The sequence below is a fragment of the Tenrec ecaudatus genome, chromosome 4 (assembly GCF_050624435.1).
Source record: "Tenrec ecaudatus isolate mTenEca1 chromosome 4, mTenEca1.hap1, whole genome shotgun sequence".
NCBI classification, from domain to species: domain Eukaryota; kingdom Metazoa; phylum Chordata; class Mammalia; order Afrosoricida; family Tenrecidae; genus Tenrec; species Tenrec ecaudatus.
Window position 1 is genome coordinate 188,592,469 of NC_134533.1, and position 22,641 is coordinate 188,615,109.

The window sequence follows — 22,641 nt, forward strand, 5'->3', positions numbered from 1 at the left end:
GTATTCTTGCATTGAGGGGGTACTTGAGCAGAGGCCCAATGTCCTTCTGCTACCTTAAGTAATACTAAACTTATAAATATTTGCACAGAGATGTATTTACCCACCCTCATATATAAATATATTTAAATATGTAAATGCCTTTATTTAGACTATAAATGCCCTGTGCCTCCTAGCTCTTTCCTCTATTTCCTTTGACTTTCCTCCTGTCCCACTATCATGCTCAGTCTTCATTTGGGTTTCAGTAATTCCTCTTGGTTACATTACCCTTGATCACACTCTACCAGGCCTCCTATACCCTCCTTACCGCCGAATTGTCTAAATGACAATTATTGGTTGTCACCTTGCTTGATCCCCTAGCATCATTTTTTCTAATTGACTCATTCTCTTCCTTGAAACATCTTCTTGATTTGATTTGTTGGTCACCTTACTGGTTGTTAATTTTTAATCTCTTGCTAATGTTAAATTTTCCTTATTGTTAACTTTCTACTGTTAAATCACTAAGGGCTTATTCTTTGGGTTTCTCTCTCTCTTTTTCCTGTCAGCACCAGGTAATCTCATCTAATCCCTTGGTTTTAAATATAGTTCTTGTGATAATGCTGCTAGTTGCTCTCAGTTCTGATTATAGATGTGTAGAGAGCTGTGCTTCATATAGTTTATAAAAGCAGACTGCCAGGTTAGTAGCTGAGGGTTTAACTGGTATATGGTCTAAGAACACCTTATGTAATGATAACACCCAATTTATATCTTAAACATGAATCCCTTCTCCGAAAGGCAGGTTCTAAACCCAATTTTGTAAGAACATCTCCATCTCTAAATAAGTAAGTTTATAAAATTTAATGTATCCCACATTGAATACTTTTCCCTCATACTTCTCATTTGAGACAATTGTGTAAGTCAAAATATTTGGAATCAGTATCTCTTTCTGAGAACCCAAATTTAACCCATTGGTAAATATAGCCAACTGTATCTTACAAGTAGATTCAGAATTTTTTTATTTCACTATCACCACTGCTACTGTGATAGTTAAGGGTTTGTGTCAACTTCACTCAGTCAGGAGTCTCAGTGGTTTGGAAGTTAAAACATAGTCATGTCCTGTGATGAAATCTCTCCCAGGGTTATGGCCTGTGTCTTATATAAGAGGACATGGTCGAAGAGCGTACTTGCTTTTTGCTGGTCTGGATCCCACAGTTGCTTCATCATCTAACCGCTGGCTCTTTGGACCTGCTCAAGTGCCTGCTAACCCTGGGAGTTGTTGGCAGCCTTCCATCTTACCTGCTAACCTTGGATGAATTTTGTCTGCATCCAGAGCCTGCCAACTAACCTGCCCATCTTGGATTCATCATCCCCGGAGCTGTGCATGTCAGGAGAGTTGGAAACTTGCTCTCCTCTACAACTGTGTGAACCATTTCCTTGATACAAACCTCTCTGTTTATAGAAGATTCTTTAGTCTGTTTTAGAGATCGTAGTCTGAAACAGCAACCAAATCTGTTTCAAAACATTAATACCTCTTTCCTGATTTTTATCTATGAACAATTTCTTCCTACTTTCATCTTTGCTTCTCTTTTGTTGAGATGTAATATTTCTACGAGAGTACTTCTGACTGACTATGCCACATCATGTTCATCACTAGCTCAAAAATGTTCCCATGACTTCCTGTCACACATATAATAAAAACTGAAGTGCTAATTGAGTTCTGTAAGATCTGACCTACTGCTACCTCTCTGATCCTTTCTCCTCCTTGTGGTTATTGTTGTTGTTAGGTGCTGTTGACTCAGCTCCAAAATCACAGAGACCTGATAGAAGACAGAATAGAAAAGAGCCTGCTCTGGCCCCATCCTCACGGTTGTTGTTCTGTGGGAGCCCATTGTTGCAGCCACTGAGCCCGTCCATCTCCCTCAGGGTCTTCTTCCCGTTCAAGGGCCCTCTACTGTAACACGCATGCTGTGTTTTTTTCTAGGGACTGGTCTTTTCTGATAAACATGTTCAAAGTACAAGAAATAAAAGTTGCTATCCTTGTTTCTAATGATTATTGTGGCTAGACTTTCCTAAGACAAATACCTTTGTTCTGTCTGTCCATCAAATATTCAATATTCTTTGCTAACATCACACTTCCAAATTATGGAATGATGTCTTCCATTGGCCTTGTTATTTCTTAAACAGCCACAAAAATAACTTTTTAAAAGAATCTTTGCACTGACTCTTTCCTCTCCCTCAGAAATTCTTTTCTCTAATATCTGTCAAAGAATGTCCTTTCCCTCCCTTCATGCCTTTTCTTAGCTTACGTTACCCGTGAGTCCCTCGGACCATGCTGTATGAAATAGATCCCTCTCCTCTCACTACTCTTTGTACCCTTTCCCTTTAGAGAAGCATCTATTATATTAAAACTCTACTCATTTAGTAGTTTATTTTCTGCCTCCATTATTAGAATGTGAATTAACTTAAACTAAAAACAAACAAACAAACACTTTTCTCTTTATTCATTGTTTTATCTTTGTGCCTAGTGTCATGCTTCAGTTATAGCAAGTGCTCAATCCATATTTGTGATTTGTAGAATGAATGAATGGGCACTTTAAATTTGTGTGTGTGTGAGAATTGACCTTAACTTCTTCATAATCTTATTTATAATTTGTTATGATCCACAGTTTAATTCATTTGCATGGTCAATAAAACAAAGGCAGATACCTTTTTAGAATTCTCTGCCATCAGCTAACCTCCATCCAAATCAGTTGTGATATCCCTTTTCCAAGTTCTTTTTCTGAAGTTGGATTGAAATCCTGGCAGTTTCTTGATGGTGTACTCTTGCAATCATTATTGAATTATCGTTAGTACAAATTCACTTGTGCATGACAACAATTTATGGATAACATAAAGAATATAGGGGTTCTAGAATCTTTCATTGTGATTATGCATAACTTGGACACAGAAGAGGTAGCCATTCAAATAGAATAGGTGATGCTGAACAGTTTAAAATCAGGAAAGCAGTGCAGTAGAGTTATATCCTTGTACCATCCTCATTCAATCTGTAGGCTGAGCCAATTATTCTAGAAGCTGGACTGTATGAAGGAGGAGTCATCAAAATAGGAGGAAGACCCATCAAGAACCGGTGAATACAGATAACACAGCCTTTCTTGCTGAAAGCCAGGAGGACTTGCAGCACTGACTAATGAAGATCAAAGACTCAACTGGGAAGAGTGTATATGGATGGCTCTCATATGTTAAGGGTTCTGAGAGACTGGTGCTCCCATGTAGGGAGACCTTCATGTTTGTTGGCTGAAGATGCTTTCCAGTCACATTCTCCTAAGTGAAAGTTATTACATTCAGTGCCCACCACAGGCATGGCACTTTTTCTAGGGCTGTTTGCAAGCCCATGTTGCTTACTAGCCTCTAGAACAGTGGTTTCTCAACCTGTGGGTCGCGACCCCTTTGGGGGGGTCATCTAAGACCATCAGAAAACACATATTTCCGATGGTTTTTAGAACTGAGACACTTCTCCTCTACCGTCTCCAGGTGGTCCACACACATGCCGATACACCAGCTAAGAATACCCAGCATGAAGAGCTACCCAAGCTACGCCATGCTTGAAGGAAAAGTTAATTTAGTTTGAATTAGAAATAAATATTTCACAATATATAATTACATATTGTTTTGTGATTCATCAGTATACTTTAACTATATTCAGTTTGTAACCATGAAAGAACATCCTGCATTTCAGATATTTATGTGATGATTCATAACAGTAGCAAAATTACGGTTCTGAAGTAGCAACGAAAATCAGTTTATGGTTGGAGGTTCCACAACCTGAGGAACTGTATCAAAGGATCTCCGCATTAGGAAGTGGAGGTTTAGAAGTTTAACTGCTTGAAGGCTACTTGCCAGAAGGTTGTCTGGGATGAAAAGCAATCAACGGTATTGTCTGTCCCACCCTAAGTAGGGTTCACTCCCTTCTGATAAGGATCATAGTTTATTCCCCTGCCAAAGAGTCCAAAGACAACTAGGTTCAGCCAGCTCAGAGAGGACCAACGTTAGGCTGCCATCTTGAGTCTAGAACCTGCCCATCTTGTTGCGTATGTATTGTATATACTCAAGTATAAGCCGAGGCACCTAATTTTACCACACAAAAATGGGGCGCTTTGTCAGCATTAAAAATGTGATGAAAAAACACAGCTTATACTCGGTTGTGTACGGTACCTTCCTGTCACATGTATGTCTCTAGCGCCTCCCCTTCCTATTGCATGTGCATCCCTAGCTCATCCCCTTTACGTTCAGTGTATCTCTCTAATACAACCCCTTCCTGTTACGTATGTGCTTACTGGGGCTTGCATGCCCTAGATTAGTTATAGAAGACTGGAGAAAACATATTGCTGCCTCATTCTGGTTCTGGTCTCTGTTGGAAGAGGTGAGCCCTTGCATGCCTTGTATCATATCTCTTTAATGTACCTCTCTATCACACAACACACCCTTGGAACCATTTGATTGTGGAGGCTGATCCCCACAAGTAGGGATTGCATCTTGACATTAAGAAAACAAAAATCCTCACACTGGACCAAAAAGCAAACTATTGATAAGAGGAGAAAAGGTTAAAATTATCAAGGATTTCATTTTCCTTGGATCCACAGTCAATCTTCATGGAAGCATCATATTACAGTGAACAAATATGATTTAAAAGACCTTATCAAATAACATGAACAGACATATGTACACCTATGTTTATTTTATCAGTTTCCACATAGCAAAACCACAGAAATCGCCAAAAATTCCAACTATACAAGATTGGATAACCAAGTTCTGGTATATTCATAACTGGACTTTTATACATCAATAAAAATCAGTGATAACTCTGTTAAACACTGCAAGACCTGGACAAAACTAGAGAACATTGTGCTAAGCAAACTCAGTCAATCTTACAAAGATACATATTTAATATGGCCATTCTTTTTTTAAAACATTTTATTAGGGGCTCATACAACTCTTATCATATTCCATATATACATCAACTGTAAAGCACATCTGTGCATTCATTGTCCTCATCATTTTCAAAGCATTTGCTCTCCACTTAAACCCTTGGCATCGGGTCCTCTTTTTTTTCCCCTCCCTCCCCCGTTCCCCCTCCCTCATGAGCCCTTGATAATTTATAAATTATTATTTTGTCATATCTTGCCCTATCTGATATCTCCCTTCACCCCCTTTTCTGTTATCTGTACCCCAGGGAGGAGGTCTCATGTAGATCCTTGAAATTGGTTCCCTCTTTCCAAACCACTCACCCTCTACCCTCCCAGTATCGCCACTCACACCCCTGGTCCTGAAGGTATCATCTACCCTGGATTCCCTGTACCTCCAGCTCCTATCTGCACCAGTGTACATCTTCTGGTCTAGCCAGACTTGCAAGGTAGAATTTGGATTATGATAGTGGGGGAGGGGGAGGAAGCATTTAGGAACTAGAGGAAAGTTGTATTCTTCATCGTTGCTACATCACACCATGACTGACTCATCTCCTCCCCTAGACCCCTCTGCAAGGGGATCGCCAGTGGCCAACAAATGGGCTTTGGGTCTCCACTCTGCACTTACCCGTTCATTCACTGTGGTAAGATTTTTTTGTTCTGATGTTGCCTTACACCTGATCCCTTCAACACCTCATGATCACACAGGCTGGTGTGTTTCTTTCATGTGGGCTTTGTTGCTTCTGAGCTAGATGGCTGCTTGTTTACCTTCAAGCCTTTAATACCTCAGACGCTATACCTTTTGCTAACCGGGGACCATCAGCTTCCTTCACCACATTTGCTTATGCACCCATTTGTCCTCAGTGATGGTATCATGGAGGTGTGCACCCAATGATATGATATTTTGTTCTGTGATGCCTGGTAACTGATACCTTCAGCTCCTCGTGATCACACAGACTGGTGTGTTCTTCCATGTGGGCTTTGTTGCTTCTGAGCTAGATGGCCGCTTGTTTATCTTCAAGCCTTTAAGACCTCTGATGCTATATCTTTTGATAGCAGGGCACCATCAGCTTTCTTCACCACATTTGCTTATTCACCTGCTTTTTCTTCAGCGGTTGTGTTGGGAGGGTGAGCATCATAGAATTAATATGGCCATTCTTATAAGCAAAAATAAAGAAGAAGAAATGTGGTTTAGACACCAAAAGACTAAACTGTGATGGCTAAAAACAGACCAGCCACTGGGGTGGGAAGAGGAAGGGGGGCAGGCGAAATAAAAGGAGGATTTAGCAGGATATAAACAAATACATACATACATAAAATAAAAAGTACTCCATGAAAAACAAAACACCACCACCAACCACAAAAACCTGTCAGATCGACGTCTTGGTTTAAGTAGCTTAAAAAGGAGGCAAAGGAAAACGGAAATGGACTTGGAGTCTCAGTGAAATACAAGTTCATTAAAAACAAATAAGCAAACATCTCATTAAAGCCTTTGAAACAAAACATCACTTTGAGGAATGCTGTGTACCTGACTAAACCTGGTATTTTAATTACCTCATCTGCATATGCAAACACTAGGGACTGACTAAGGAAGGCCAGAGAGTAATTGAAGCATTTGAATTGTGGTGTTGGTGAAGAACATGGAATATCCTATAAACTCTTTTGGAAGAAATACAGTCAGAAGGTTCTTTAGGAGTGAAGATGGTAAGACTTCTCATATACTTTAGACATATTATTAAAAGGAAACAGTCCTTGGAAAAAGGCATCATGTTTAATAAAATAGAAAATTGTGGAAAAAGAGGAGGCCCACAAAGATATTAATTGACACAGGGGCTGCAGCAATGGCTCCAAAGATAAAAATGATTGTAAGAATGTCACAGAACAAAGCACTGTTTCCTTCTGCTATACATAGAGGATCTATGAGTCAGACATGCAGAATGGGCTCAAATGCAACTTATAGGAACAAGCTAAATTTCAATGATTTCCCTCAATCTTTCATTGTTAGTTTTCCTGGTTCCTGTTATCAACTGCATTGTTTACAAGGTTGCGATTTGTGGTGGTGTGAGTTTTAGGCATTGAACTGCTAATTGACAAGGTTGGCATTTCAAACTCACCAGCTAGCTGCTTCTTAAAAAAAGATGAGGCTGTCTGTTTCAATAAAGATGTGCACCCTGGTAAACCCTATTGAGAAGTTCTCTTCTGACCTATAGGGTTACTATGAATCAGAATTTATTCAACAGCAGTGATTGCTTCTATTAAAGGGCCTGGCTAAAGATAACAAAGATAAAAAGTCATTATAAAAAGCATATTTAGTGTGAAGAAAAACAAGACACACATGTGTGTGCATATCTAATCTAGTTTCCCCTAGCAATAGCCAGAATTGAGAGTATGCGGTGCTGTGTATAAGAAATGTAAAATTAGTTTTTATTGCACAACCAATTAATACTCCAAGACATTTAGAATTTCAAGAATGTTCAGATTCCAAAATTTATGCTCAGAATCTTTTAATCCCAGATGCTGTCCATCTTGCTCCTTCATAGCAAAGTATTATCAGGTGATTGTTATCAAGGGGCTTTCCCATTAGCCCCACATGGCACTTCATTCACTATGACATAACGAATAGGACTGGCTCATAGAACTCTGTGATCTTAATAAATACCCTGTATAATTCTGAAGGAAGTGGCCCATCTCTAGACTTTGACAAACACAAATGACCATTCTTAGCCCTATGGTGGTTCTCACTATTATAATTTTTTCCCCCTTTTTCTTCTTATTTGTTTCGCTCAGACCTTCATATATTTCTTCATTCTTAGGACCCCTATCTTCCCTCAATGTATCTGTGAGCTCCATGTCTCACCTCTTTTACTGCTGTGCAACTACTCAGACAAAAAAAAAGATGCTGGTGGATGAAACAGGAATGCAAAGCATGAGACTGGGTGATTACAGGCCTATGGGTGCAGGATCTTGTGGATCCAAGGTCAACAGTAACATGGAAAGTTGCCAAAATCTCAGAGGGACAGCGGGTTATAGGAACACCCTGGATTGAGTCAGATGCAGAATCTAAGCAAGTAAGAAGGTGAAGGGCAAGAGAGAGAAGTTCTCAGTGTCTATTTTATTAAAAAGCCACACTCTCAAGGAAACATCATCAAGCTGTGACTTGATTGATAGCTTAGACTCTACTCCTACACTTTGATCCAGGTCCAAATTGACATAAGATCCATCCACCACAATCTTGCTATCACTTTTTATTTAGGTGTGTGACTTTGTGTAAATCTCCCTCTACTATCCTGTTTTAGTTAGGGACATCCCAACAACAGGATAACCTCTTCATCTCAGAGTCAAAATTTAATCATACTTTCCCTCATAGAGATGAACATTTATAAGTTCTAGGGATCATGACCTGCTATCTCTAGGCTCTGTTATTTGGCCTGTTATAGTAGAGACATGTCCAACCTGTCATTGAATAATGCTAACTGTATGATTTTTAGAGATGTTCTTTATGAAATTAGTTGAAGGGTCCTTCTACTACTCCTACTAGTTGAGAAAATTTTTCATGAATGAGTGTTGAATTTTGACATTTGGATAATGCTGACCTCATATCATGGGTAGGAATTTACTTTGCTTCTATTTTCTGGAAGATTATGGAGAATTTGCATTATTTTTTCCTTTTGTAACACATGCACTTAATACTATAATATTTTAAGCATAGGTTTTGATAATGCCTCATATTTTGATAATTTTACTTTTATTAATTTCAAAATGTTTTTTATTTCTCTTGAGAATTCTTTTCGACCATAAGCTATTTAGGTGTGTGCTATTTAATTTCCAAGTATTGGGGCATTTTATAGCTATCATTTTGGACTTCTAGCATAATTTCTATATGGTCTGAGAGCATGTTTTTTGTCATTTACTAAGTTGTTTTTTTTTTCACTGTGCAACGCGCTTCAGTGCCTGAAGCCCACAGGGTAAAGCTAGGCAATGGTTCAGGGTTAAAATTTGCTTTGGCATGGGACACTATGAGAGGCCCATAGGAGTGAACCTGCCATAAATCCAAACCCATGCACCTTTTTAAATGTTTATTTACCATAGCCCAGAATGTAGTTTATTCTAATGAATGATTCATGTGAGCTTGAGAAGACTCATGACAAGTATTATATTTTAGTTGGATTGGATGTTTTATAAGGATCAGTTAAATCTAGTTGGTTGATGGTGCTTTATGTTTTAATCACATCTTTAGTAATTCTGTCTGATTGATCTATCAATTACTGAAAGAGAGTTCTGGAAATCTGTTTTTTTTTTAAATATCAGTGTTGCTTTTTTGAAGTTTAAAAATGTATTTATTTGGTTAGATGCATACAGACTTGGATTGCTACATTGTTTAAGAGAATTGATCCTATTTTTGCTATCTCTGATAGTTTCCTTGTTCTGAAATTTACTTCCTTAGAAGTTAATATTCAATGGACTTTAAAAAAGCAATATATATATATTAAATCATTTTATTGGGGAATCACAACTCATCAAATTTCATACATCCATCGTGTCAAGCACATTTGTACATTTGTTGCAATCACCAGTCTCAAAAATTTCTTTCTACTTGAGCTCTTGGTATCAGCTCCTCATTTTTCCCCCTCCCTTCCCCATCCTCACTCATGAGCCCTTGATAATTTATAAATTATTATTAATTTTTCATGTCTTACACTGTCCAATGTCTGTCTCCCTTTACCCACTTTTTTGTTGTCTATCTCTCAGGGAGGAGATTAAATGTGGATCATTGTGATAGATTCTCTATTCCTCCCCTACCTTCCCCTTACCCTACTGGTACCACTACTTTCACTATTGGTTCTGAGAAGTTTATCTGTCTTGGATTTCCTGTATTTCCAGTTCTTATCTGTACCAGTGTATGTCCTCTGGTCTAGCCAATTTGTAGGGTAGAATTTGGATTATGATAGTGGGGTAGGGGAGAGCATTAAAGAACTAGAGGAAAGTTGTATGGTTAATCGGTGCTATACTGCACCCTGACTGGCTCATCTCTTCCCCAAAATCCTTCTGTAAGGGATGTTTAGTTGCCTACAGATGGGCTTTGGATCTCCACGCCACAATCACATAATATGTTTTTTTGTTCTTTGATGCCTTATACTTCATGATCACACAGGCTGGTGTGCTTTTCCATGTAGACTTTGTTGCTTCTAAGCTAGATGGCCGCTTGTTTATCTTTAAGCCTTTAAGACCCCAGACACTATCTTTTGATAGCTGGTCACCATCAAATTTCTTTACCACATTTACTTACACACCTGCTTTGTCTTCAATGATTGTGTTGGGAAGATGAGCATCATGGAATACAAGTTTAATAGAATAAAGTGTTCTTGCACTGAGGGAGTACCTGAGTAGAGGCCCAATGTCCATCTCCTAACCTTAATACATAATACTAAAACTTAATACTAAACTTATACATATATGTACATAGATCTATTTCCCTATCATCATATATAAATATATTTACATATGTACATGCTTTTATTTAGACCTCTGTAAATGCCTGTTACCTCCTAGTTCTTTCCTCTATTTCTTTTTACTTTCCTCTTGTCCCACTATCATGCTCAGTCTTCATTTAGGTTTCAGTAATTCATCTTGGCTACATTGTCCTTGATCAAGTCCTACCAGGCCTCCTACAATCCTCTTCGCCATCGATTTTAGATCACTTGTTGTTCCTTTGTCTCTGGATTTGTTAACACCCACTTCCTTTCCCACCACCCCCTCTTCCATGTTCCTTTGAAACCATCAGTTCCCTTGTTTTTCCCTCCAGATTGCTTATCCCACCTATCTTATCTAGATAGACCTGCAGAGATAATAATATGCACAAAAAACAAGACAGAGCAAAACAAAGCAACAAAAGAAAAACAAAACAACAACAAAACCTAATGACAAAAAAAAATAGAAAATCTGTAAATAGTTCAAGATTGTTTTCCAGTCAAGTCTGATAGGATACCACATCCTGGCCCCACAGGCTATTTTTGATATTCCCTGGGGACTTTTTTGCTCAGTTCTCCTTGCTGTTCTGTTGCACACCCTTAGTATTTCGCCTCAGTATGGTGGGGTCAGATCGGGTACAATTCCCGCACTGTGTCTTCAGTGTAGTCCCCCATAGCACTACGAGTCAGTGAGGGATGTCATGTCTCCTTGTGGGGCCAGCCCTATGGTCCTTTCTGTGCATTGGCTGCTCTGAGCAGGAATAGTGTCCTCAGAGCTTGGTGGGCCAGGATGTGCTCCACTCTCTCTTTCTCCCCTGCATTTGCTCCCGTGTGCTCTGATCAGACACGTCCCTCTCCCTGAGCTGTAGCTTCAATGTTGTCCTCTGAAGTGAATTCTTCTGTGGGGAGGGGGTGCTGTCCATGTAGTTGGGATTAGGCCCGGCCCCTCAGACAAAAAGGGGATATATTTTTATTAGAATTGCATGGTATATCTTTTTCCATCCCTTTACTTTTCACCTCTGTAAGTCTTTCTATTAAAAGTGGTATTCTTCTATAAAAGTTGACACATGGCTGGGTCTTGGTTTTATTTTCTTATATCTGTCAATCCTGTTTTAATTGGTACATTTAGAATATTCAAACAGAACATAATGTGATTATTGATATAGTTGAATGACTATCTACCATGGTGCTAACTTTTTATAGTTTTTTCTTTCCTTTTTTTAAATATTCCTTATTTTAATTGATCACTTCTCTAACTTCATTTTATCCCCTCCCTTAACGTATGGATTACTTTCCTAATTTAGTTTTCGGTGACTCTTGTAAGCTATCTGTATATATGTGCTAAGGCAAATAACAGGAATTTCTTCTTTGAGAATTTACTGTATCAAGTTATTGTTAAGACCATGTTCTCTGCAGGGCGCCGGGGGAGAATTGATTCCTGTGTCTTCTGGTTTGTCATGGTTCAGCCTTCCTCAGCTGTGCATACATTGCCTTTAAAATGCTGTCTCCTTCCTGACAGCTTTACTCTCATACTTATTTCCTTACATTTTTGGGTCTACTTTGACTATTAGTTACTGAGTGATGAGTGCTGAAATCTCTTAATTTTTTTGCAATTATCTCCGTTTTCATCTGTCAGATTTTTCTTTATTTTGAAGCTGTTTTTTAATGAATATATTATTCTGTCTTCTTGATAACCTGAGTCTTTTACCTATATCAAATTATCCTTTCTGATATCTGATAGTACTATTGGGCCTGAAGTTTGCTTCAGCCAATATTAATATGTTCACAATTACTTTCTTATGCTTAGAAATTCCCACCTGGTCTCTCGTTATTTTTAATGTGTTTTTCTGTAAATAATGTGTTAGAACTTGTGGTGTTGGTTTTCCAGTCTGAGAATCTTTGACTTGTTATGCTGAGCCCATTAGTTCATTTATTTTCAATACATTTATTGACAACACAGAATTTAAGTTTCCCATCACTGTATATGCAGTTTCTGTTCCTCTTGTCTACATTTCTAATCTTTTATTATTTTTAAGTCAATTATTACTTTGAATATTTCATTTTATCACTTCATGTATGTGTGGTTAGTGGTTAATCTGAAGATTGCAATATTCATTTTTAATGTATTACAGTCAAACTTTTAGTAATCCAGTATAATAAAAAATGTAAGAATTCGACAACTATATGGTTCAGTTTATCCTTTTCTCCTCCCTTTGCTTTTATTATATATTTCACTTCTGCTTATGCTATAAACCCACATTTCATTGTTTTTCTATCAGCTTAAACTATGGCCTTTTCAATAAAATTTTTAATGCATGCATATAAAAAAAGATAATACAAAAATTTCTATATTGACCTGGGTAACTACTCTTTCACTCTTTTATGTAGACCCCAGCTACATTCATTTTCACCTTTATTCATTGAAAGGCATTCTTTGGGCATTTAAAAAAATCATTTTATTGGGGCTCATGCAACTCTTATCATAATCCATACATACATCAATTGTGTAAAGCAGATTTGTACATTCATTACCCTCATCATTCTCAAAACATTTGCTCTCCACATAAGCCCCTGGCATCAGCTCCACATTTGTCCCCCTCCCTTCCTCCCTGTCCTCCACTCCTGATCTTTCTGTATTTTTAAGAGTTTCTCCCACACAAGGGCGGTGACTTCGTATCCAACAATCTCGGTCAGACGCAACCGCTTGGGCTGCTGTCACCTCCTCAGATGGCACCTTGAGTCCTTTCTCTCGCGCCAGCTCCTCAGCCAGCAGCAGGGATGGAGGAGCCTGGAACACCCTGCCTGGCACCTGCGCGCTCTTTTTCATATCTTTAAATGATCAAATTATATGGGACACTAATTGCATGCCAATGAAAGTTTTAAAAACACATCACAATTGTAGTCAGGACCACCAGGACCAAGAAAGGGACTGTGATTGGGACATGTACATTAGATCCAGGCCACTCTTCTCTGACCAAGGCAGTCAGGGTATGACTCACGACCATGCACACCCTAGTCCCCCAAATTCCATCAGGGGAACACTGGAGCAAATCCCTCAGGGCTAGCATGCCTCTTCCTGGACTGCCCAGGGGAGTGTTGGCAATCTAGTTTCTAACAGCGTACTTCAGTAAAGATATTCATATTGCCAGTTAAAAGTCAGAAATAATTCAGTGGAAGCTGAATCTATGCAAAATCTCAAGAAAGGATTTTTTGCCTTCTGCAAATTTAGTGTTCAGAATATAACTCCTACGATCTTGAAATTCTGTAAGTGAAATATGGTTAAATGGGGGGTTGGAATGAAGACCCAAAGCCCATCTGTAGACAATTGGACATCCCCTCACAGAAGAGTCACAAGGAAGGGACAATCCAGCCAGTGTGCAGTATAGCACTAACAAAACGTACAATGTTCCTCTCATTCTTTAATTCTACCCTCCTCCCCCAGTATCATGCCCATAAATATATCTCACAATTCTGAATAGACCGGAGCATATACACTGCTACAGATAAAAGCTCTCGATACATGATTCCAGGACAGGTAAACCCTTCAGGAACAGTAATGGGAGTAGTGATACCATGAGGGTAGGGGGAAGGTGGAGGGAGAAAGGGGAGTAAGGGGGAACCAATAACAATGATCAATGTATAGTCCCACCCACTAGGGGGATGAACAACAGAAACATGGGTGAAGGGAGACAGTAGATGGTGTAAAATCCAAAAAATATATATAATGTATCAATTAAAAAGGTAAAGCTTATTTTTAACCATTGCTTTGATATCTTATTAATGAAGTATAAAAATATATCTACAAAACACCTTCTCAAATAATCAAATGATTTTGTGTACGGGAACCCAGTACTCAATAATTTGAACTAAGCGGTGCTCTAGATGTGCTAATTTTATGTGACTTTGAAACAAGTTTAGTGTTTTGTCTTAATCAGTCATGTCAGGCTTTTGGGCAAACTCAGGATATCACCAAGGGGTAGTAACTGAGACAATACAATGCCTATGCCCCTACATTCTCTGGAAAGTGGGCCGGTCAATCTCTGAAGAATGGTCCTGTAATGCGGATGCAGTGGGAGCGAATAATGGCCTGGGAAAGTGGTAACGGAATTATTCCTATGGACAAAAGTTCAAATCAATGTGCTTTCTTTTCCTTGAATGCTCATGCTAGTAGCTTTATTCAGTAGAATGTTTGTTTTTATGGCCCACATAATAATTCTCTCATCAAAGGGAAAGAGTTAAGAACAGAGGGCAGGCACACACCATGAATGGAAGTGATTTCCAAACTGTCAGATGTTAAAGATCACCTCTGGGCTAGAATGCACTAAAGATTTTTTTTCCATCTCTCCACTTTCTGAAGATCAATCGGTACCTCTGTACAATGAAAATCATTCCATAGAAAGAAAGCTAGGATAGAAAGCTCCCTGTAAAAAATATGTCTTATTGCAAAATAATATGCTCAGGCTCAGTAAGCTGGCAGTTTAACTTTTCAGTTAAACTGTAGAAATAAGTCCACAGAATATTAAATAGTTCATTGTGTGAGCCTTTCCCCCTCATTTTCTGGGCAGACTATCATGGATATACCTGAGAGAGCATGTCCTAGATGACACGGGTTTAGTTCCTAGCAGGTTTCAGCTATAACCAGACAGGTTCAAAGTGGCAGTCATTCATAAACCTATAGGCGGTAACTGATTCCTTTCAACTCACTCTCTCCACTCATTTCGGTCTCACCTGTCACCCTTTATCATTCTTTTCCAACTACTAATTGATCCATGCAGGGAAGGCAGGTGATGGAGCCTCTGTGATATCTTGTACCAAATACTGGCTAGGCAGTGCTTTCTACAAAAGCTACTCTTCTATGGCTACACCTTGGCTACTGTTTTGAAGACTGTACTATCGTACATAGTCATGGCAGTAAAATTGAGTGAATCACAAAAGGGTGAACTTTAAAAACAAGGAAAAAACAGGCAACTAATATGTCCTATGTTTTTAAAAATCGAATTATTCGCCAATATTTTGAAGTTGGAAAATGGTGCAAAAATCTCCTGACTCCTATCTGTAGAATTGAAAAGTTTGAAATGTGTAATTCTGGGATTGTCTTCCCATATGCTTACAATGACCCATTGCTGAGTAAGGAATGCCCTACTCAGAAGGTGCCAGGGACTCACAGGGGGCAGATAGTGACCCAAATTTCTTGTCTCTTGTCAGCATCGCTGAACCACTTTACCTGCTTGGATCTGGTAAGATTTTGGTTGGGGACTGTAGAATTGATAATTGTAAAATTGCTTTATTAATTTCAGATGTCTGATCAGCTATTTGTGAACCACAAATCCTAAATTTTTAGAACCACAGCTGTGTGGTCATTCTCCCTCTAGCTTCCACTTTGTCCTGTTTACAGTTTGTTATAATATCGTTAAACCAACTCATTCTGGAGAGGAGCAGTGTAAAAGACAATTGTGTGAAGATACAGCTCTGTGAGTATTTGTCTCAGCTGGGACTCATGTAAAGAACTGGCTTAAAGCAAGGAAAAATAGTTATCTTTCACTCCCCAAAGGGCAGTTTATTAAGGAGTTACACCAATTCATAAAAATGTGTGTGTCCTATGGCTCAACAATTTCACTCCTGGGCACATCATTTAAAGAAAGACATAAAAGATATGCTCAGATATTTATTGTGGTAGTTATTACCATGGTAAAAAGTAGCATGTAGAAATAATCTAAAAATCAACAATAGCATGAAGCATGGCATAGTGTTATGGATTTAAGCTATGAAGACATTGGAAATCTGTTTAGAAGAGTATTCACTGATGACTTAAATATCCATGATATATTACAACATGGAAAAGCAGTAAGACTCCAACTCCCTGAAGCCAACATGTTTGTAGATACATTAAAAAAAACACAACAGAACAATATGCAGATGAATTCACACCCAACATTAATAGTCATTACTTAGACCAGTGTGATTGTTAGGTTTTGTGTCAACTTGGCACCTATCAATCAGGTCCTCTGGTCAATCAGGCCACAGCTAACAATGGCCCCTTCCGGCTGTGGCCTATCTATAGGAGACCATATGGAGACCTGGTCTCTCTGATAGCTGCTTGAGTGGATTTTGCATCTGGTTCGTACCTGCTGACTTTGGATCCCCATGACTCTGCACCTACCGAGTTGCGATCTCCTAGCTCCCCACTTTTTGTTCTTGTTTCCTTGACTGACAGCTGCATGAGTCTGGAGGGACCTCCAGCTAGTGTCTCGTTCATGAATTTGAGTTGGATGGTGTCAGGCCGACCACTTCTTTGACACATAATTCATCTTTCTTTTTTTTTTTATTAACCTTTTGTTAATATTAAAAGGTTATTTAATTGGGGGCTCTTACAGCTCTTATAACAATCCATACATCAATTTTTTTCCATACATCAATTTTATCAAGCATATCTGAACATATGTTGCCATAATTATTTTCTAAACATTTATTTCCTATTGAGCCCCTGGTATCAGCTCCTCTCATTTTTTTCTCTCCCCCTGGTGACCCCATGATAAATTTTGAATTATTATTATTTTCATATCTTACATGTGTCACTGTCTCCCTTCCCCCATGGTTCCTATTGTTTATCTCCTTGAGGGTGATGGGGGTGGTTATATGTCAGTCATTGCATTCAGTTACCTCTTCCTCCCCTTGTCTCCCCAGCTTCCTCCTATCTTCCTTGTGTCGATACTCCCATTCCTGTCCCTGGATACTGTGTGTCATGGCTCTTAATCTCTTATCTGTACCTGTGTACATGCTCAAGGCATATGCTGAAAGGCAGGACTGGGGTCATGATAGTGGGTGGTGGGTAGTGAGAAAGCCTCAAGGAACCAGAAGAATACAGTGTGTTTCATCTGTACTATACTGTTCCCTGGTTGACTTATCCCTTCCTTGTGACTCTTCTATGAGGGGATTTCCTATAGTGTATAGATGGGTTTTGGGTTTTCCCCGACCCCCCTCATTCTCAACAATATGGTTTTTTGTGTTTGTTTTGGGTCTTCTGTTGTCTGTTGTCCAATCCTGTCAGCACCTCATGATCACACAGGCTGGTGAACTTCTTCCATGTGGGCTTGTTGCTTCTCTTCTAGATGGCTGCTTGTTTAACTTCAAGACTTTAAGACCCCAGATGTTATATCTTTTGATAGTTGGGTACCATCTGCTTTCTTGACCACATTTGCTTATGCATCCATTTTGTCTTCAGCTGTTGTGCTGGGAGGGTGAGCATCACAGAATGCCATAGTATTAGAACAAAGTGTTCTTGCATTGAGGGAGGGCATGAGCAGAGGCCTGAAGTCCATCCACTACCTCAGTGTATTGCCATATAAATAAATAGGCCAATACCTATATTTTTATGAATTAATGTATTTACATATGTGTATACCTATGCTTATACCTCTATCCATAGCTTTAATTCCTAGATTGTTCCTCTGTTTCTTTTTACCTTGCTCCTGCCCTAAAATCACACTCACTCTTCTTTTGTCTCTTAGCAGTTCCTCTCAGCCAGACTGCTGTTGCTCCAACACCACCAGGATCTCTACATCCTCCTCATTGTTGCTTTTAATTCCCTAGTTGTTTCCGTGTCTATGGCGTTGTTTGCTCACTGCTCCCTTCCCTCACCTCCTCCCCCCGCCCCCCGCCAGTCCCTCTGGGACTGTTGGTCCCATTACTTTCTCTTCAAGCTTGCTTCCCCTGCCTATCTTCTATAAGTAGGCAAACCAACAGTAAGATTGGCCAAACCAAAATAAAAGATTGAATAAGAAGAGAAAAAAAAACTAAACAAACAGAAAAAGGATACATAATTCCAGGTCTGTATACTAGCCTTTATAATGATCTTCTTACTGGTCCTGCGGGATTCTGGGAGCTGCCCCTCCTGGCCTGAAGTCTGTTTTGGGAGCTCCTCAGGGGCTTTGCGGCATTACTTTTCTCCCGTTGTTGATCACAACAGATCCCGTATTGGTTCGCCCACTTTGGGAGATTCAGACTGGATTCACTCCCTGCCGTGTCCCGGTATTGTCCTCTGTTGCAGTGTACTCCAGCAAGGGGCCATCATGTCTTGAGCTATGACATACCTATCTTAATGTAAATTCCTTTTATTAACGAGTGTCATTTATTGTGCTTCTCTAGAAAATCCAGCCTGGCATAACCAGAGGCTTTTAGCTTTTCGTTTCTCTGTAATTTTTAATTTCTGTCTAGATTGTCGAGCCAGTAAAAATAAAACAACACAAGAGAAACAAATGAAAACAATGGACTTAAAGACGTCTTACCTCCTCCTTCCCGTTCCAAGCTTCCCCCTTCAGCCCCTGAAGTAAGAAGGGATGAAAAATTCACAATAACCAGTAAGTGATTAAAATTAGAAAATCAGGAGCCAGACAACTTCAGTTCAAATTCCGGCGTAGTTACTCTTTGCCTATGTGACTTTGGGAAATTCTCTAGCCTCTCTCCACTCAGTTCCCTCATTTGTAAAACTGACATATGAATATACATCAAAAGACACAAACACACCAACTCACTGCCATCGAGTCTATGTGGACGCTTGGCAGTTCCATAGGACAGAGTAGAACTGCTTCTGTGGGTTTCTGAGACTGGAAATCTTATGGGAGTAGAAAGCTGATCTTTCTCCCACAGAGCAGCTTTTCATTCCAAACAGCTGATCTTGAGGGTGACAGCCCAATATATCATTGACACAGTTGTTTCATGGATGAAAGGTGGGAATACTTGTAAAGCATTTAAAATAAAGCCTACTATGTGGAGGTAAGGAGTCTTGGTGACCAGTTAAGTGTTAATCTTCTAATTTCCAGGTCAGTGGTTCAAACCCACCAGTTGCTCCAAAGGAAAATGACCAGGCTGCCTGTTCCCATGAAGATTTACATCCTTAGAAACCTTATCCCAGGCTGCTATGAGGCAGAATCAACTTTTTGGCAGTGGGTTGTATTTAGTTATGTTTGGGGGGTCCCTGCAGAGTATAAACAGTTCATGCATTTGACTATTGATCAAAGAGCATAAGTTCCCAAATGTTTTGAGCCTACCAGGCCCTTTTCAGAGAAGAAGTACTCAATATCCCCTGGAAAGTCAAAACGTTTGTCCTATAGTTAGGGCAGGGGGTACGTATCTGCTTTTGCATGCCCAGGCCCACCTCCAGATCTTTCCAATGCCCCCCTGTGGGTGGTGTCACCTGTTCTGGGAACAGCGTACTCAGAGATGCATTGGAAGAAAGGCCTGGTGATCTGTTAAAATAAAAGACCTCGAAAACTCTGGAGCAGTGTTTTAATCTGACACCTCTGGCTGGATTTTATTCTGGTTACTCATAGAACGCTTGGCAGTTTGGGTCCACCCAGAGATCTGCAGGAAAAAACAAACAAACCCTGGCAAGTGACTTCTCCTCCAACCGGCCATTGACAAGCTGAAAGAGCATATTTTATCTCTGACACACAAGGTCGCTGTGGGTTGAAGCAACTCCTTGGCACCTGTGTGTGTTTTGAAAGTGGTCAGTTAGTCGCTCAAATAGAGTAGGGGCGCTTTAGGCTAGAGATATCAATGCCATAAAACTTAGATGATCCTGTTTGGAAGGATATTACCTTGTTTCTGTGGACTTTCACCCAAGAGAATTTAGGAGGGCTTGACACCCTCTCGAAGGTGGACACAAGATTTTATAATATTTTCCTCTAGAATCCAAGGGCACAGTAGAGCTCATGAGCAATGCTAGTGCCTTTTCAGGTTTATTGTAATGGAGCTTCGGAGAGTGATATAATTTAACAGATCATTAAAGTAAGAGAGACCATAAACCCACATCAAACTGCCTTCTTGCACATTTTGCTTGTCTCAGAAGAATCTGGACACTCATCCGTTTAACAGTCAAAGAGCAATATTGAGGTTCAAGTTAAAATATAAATATATTAACCACATATTAAATATAGTACACTCTAACATATGCAGTCATAGAGGGATGATAGGAAAGGGGAATTTTTATGGCAATGGACAATGTCTATTCCCTCATTTGGAAACCTATATGGCTCTGAGGCTCACTGCCCGGGCTCCCTGACAGTGCACCTGGAGAAAGTTTGTCACGTTGTGTGCACTCATGAATAATTGTTTCAGAACAAGAATGATTGGCTAGGCTTGGGATTTTAGGCAAATAAAGTTTGTATTTTAGAAATGCGAGACCTGTAAGTTCTATTTTTCATATGTTGGGGCCTGCCTGCTTTCTCAACTTGTGCCATGTGAGCAGCATCGCCCACGTTGTGTTTTAAGTACAGGAATAGTTCTACCTTTAGGCCAGTGGTGTCAAGTTCTTCTAAGACCTGACCGTCAACATTCCAAAGAAAATAGATCTTGAACTTGCCAGGCAAGTTGCCTCATTATTTCGCATTTGCAGGTCCTTTCCCTAGAACCAGCAGGTGTTTGCCTCCCTGTCTCTGGTCAAGTGTAAACCATATCAAAGACAATGCTTCCGTCCCTTACCTCCAGGGGCACACTCTATTATCTCTAACTTGGCCACATTTCCCTCAGTAGCATTTACAATTTTCTGAAATATTACTTATTTATGTATTTGCCCATTAATTTTTTATCTTTTCCCATCATCATATAAGCTTCATGAGAGCAGGGACCGTATATAATCTCTCTTCCCAGTGTTCAGCCCAGTGCCTGGCACAGAGCACATGCTTAATAAATATTTGACAAATAAATGCATAAATGAGTGAATGATCACTTATTAAAAGCCTAATATGTTTGAATCACTGTTCTGATGACATTGGATGGATTGTAGTAAGGCTGTTGTCTTCAGAATGTCCCCTCCCCACAAATGATAGCTTTTATGTGAGTTTTCAGATCCAGAGAAGCAAAATATTTGCCAAAGTTCACACAGCCAGTAGGCAACAAACCCGTGGTCCTGGTCCAAGTCTGTGTGATTTTAAAGCCATAGGCTACTGTGGTCACCTGGTCCTGGTCTGTCTCTGTTCTCCTTTAGCCTCTGTCTTCATCCTCTTGGTCAGAATCCTGGTCCTAAGTAGCATTCAATACTTTGCTCTCGTCTCCGTTGAAGTCCTGTCCTCTACTGCAGTCATTGGGAACACTAATAGTGTTTTTCTAAAGGGCTAACATCTTGTTTCAAAGCGCTACCTAGAGGTAGGGTCTCTCTATCCAGACATAATTTTTTCATGCTTAGGGAACCCTAGTGGTGGTGGAATGGTTACACATTGGACTATTAGCTGCATGGTCGATAGTTCGAAACTACCAGCAGCTCCTGGGAGCAAGACCGAGCTTTCTACTCCCATAAACAGTTACAGCCTCAGAAACCCAAAGGGGCTCATTAAGAGTCAGCCCTCACTCAATGGCAGTGTTGTTTTTTTTTTCTTACCATTTGCCTACACTTCAGATATACCAGCCCCAAGGAGGGCTGAGATTTTTACTTCAATCTGTTAGTTCATATCTCCTCTAGCTCATTATTGCTGACTGTCTAGTATAGTCTTTATTTTTATTTTCTCTTACATTTGCCAGACATACAAGTTTTCGTTTTTACATTTTGAGTACTGCTTTTGAGTTCCAAGCTTGTGACCCTCTGACCAGCCTCTAGCCATTTTCTCCTTTAAATGTTATCTTAATGTCATCCTAAAGCCAGAGACTGCTGAGATATGGTTGATAAAAGAACCACACCTTACCATGCAGGGGATAGCACAGAGGAAACTTTATAAACAACCAGAGATGTGTTTGCTTTTTCTTTGGAGACATGATGGAGAGCTTGCAGGAAGCCAGTAAGGAGCGAGGAGATCTCACAGGTCCTGGAAGAGAAGAGTCCCGTGTTTTGGTGTTCGATCTTGACGCGAGTCCTACTCTCTGTACAGACCTGGGCGGGTGACGTAGCACTTCAGAATCTGTATATATTACTTCACGTGCTTTGAAGAAAACCTAACTGGCTCAGGACTGTTTGAAGGCTTGGCATGGCTGCTGCTGGCCTACCAGCCACTTCCTTTCTGCCCATGAGCCTGTGCTGGCCCCCAGCATGGTCTCCTCCCTGCTTCCCGTTCTGGGAGAGGATTGCCCGGTTCTCTCAGACCCAGCACACCCGAATTCTTATCAGTCACCTTGGGAGATGGAATTTCCTGTGAAGAGATTTTTGTCAGGGGACGAGAGAGACGTCATGTGCCACAGCGTTTAAATGAACCTCCAATGGATAGATGGTTTTGATGCATACCTCACAAAGAAACGATAGGGAATCCACT

At 39.9% G+C, this 22,641-nt stretch overlaps 1 non-coding gene across 1 annotated transcript; it reads right to left on the bottom strand.

The window, feature by feature from the left end:
* Positions 1-8,865: 8,865 nt before the first annotated feature.
* LOC142447647 (small nucleolar RNA SNORA42/SNORA80 family) lies at positions 8,866-8,999 on the bottom strand. The gene has a single exon (XR_012784312.1). It is a non-coding gene; the product is annotated as a small nucleolar RNA SNORA42/SNORA80 family (small nucleolar RNA).
* Positions 9,000-22,641: the final 13,642 nt, after the last annotated feature.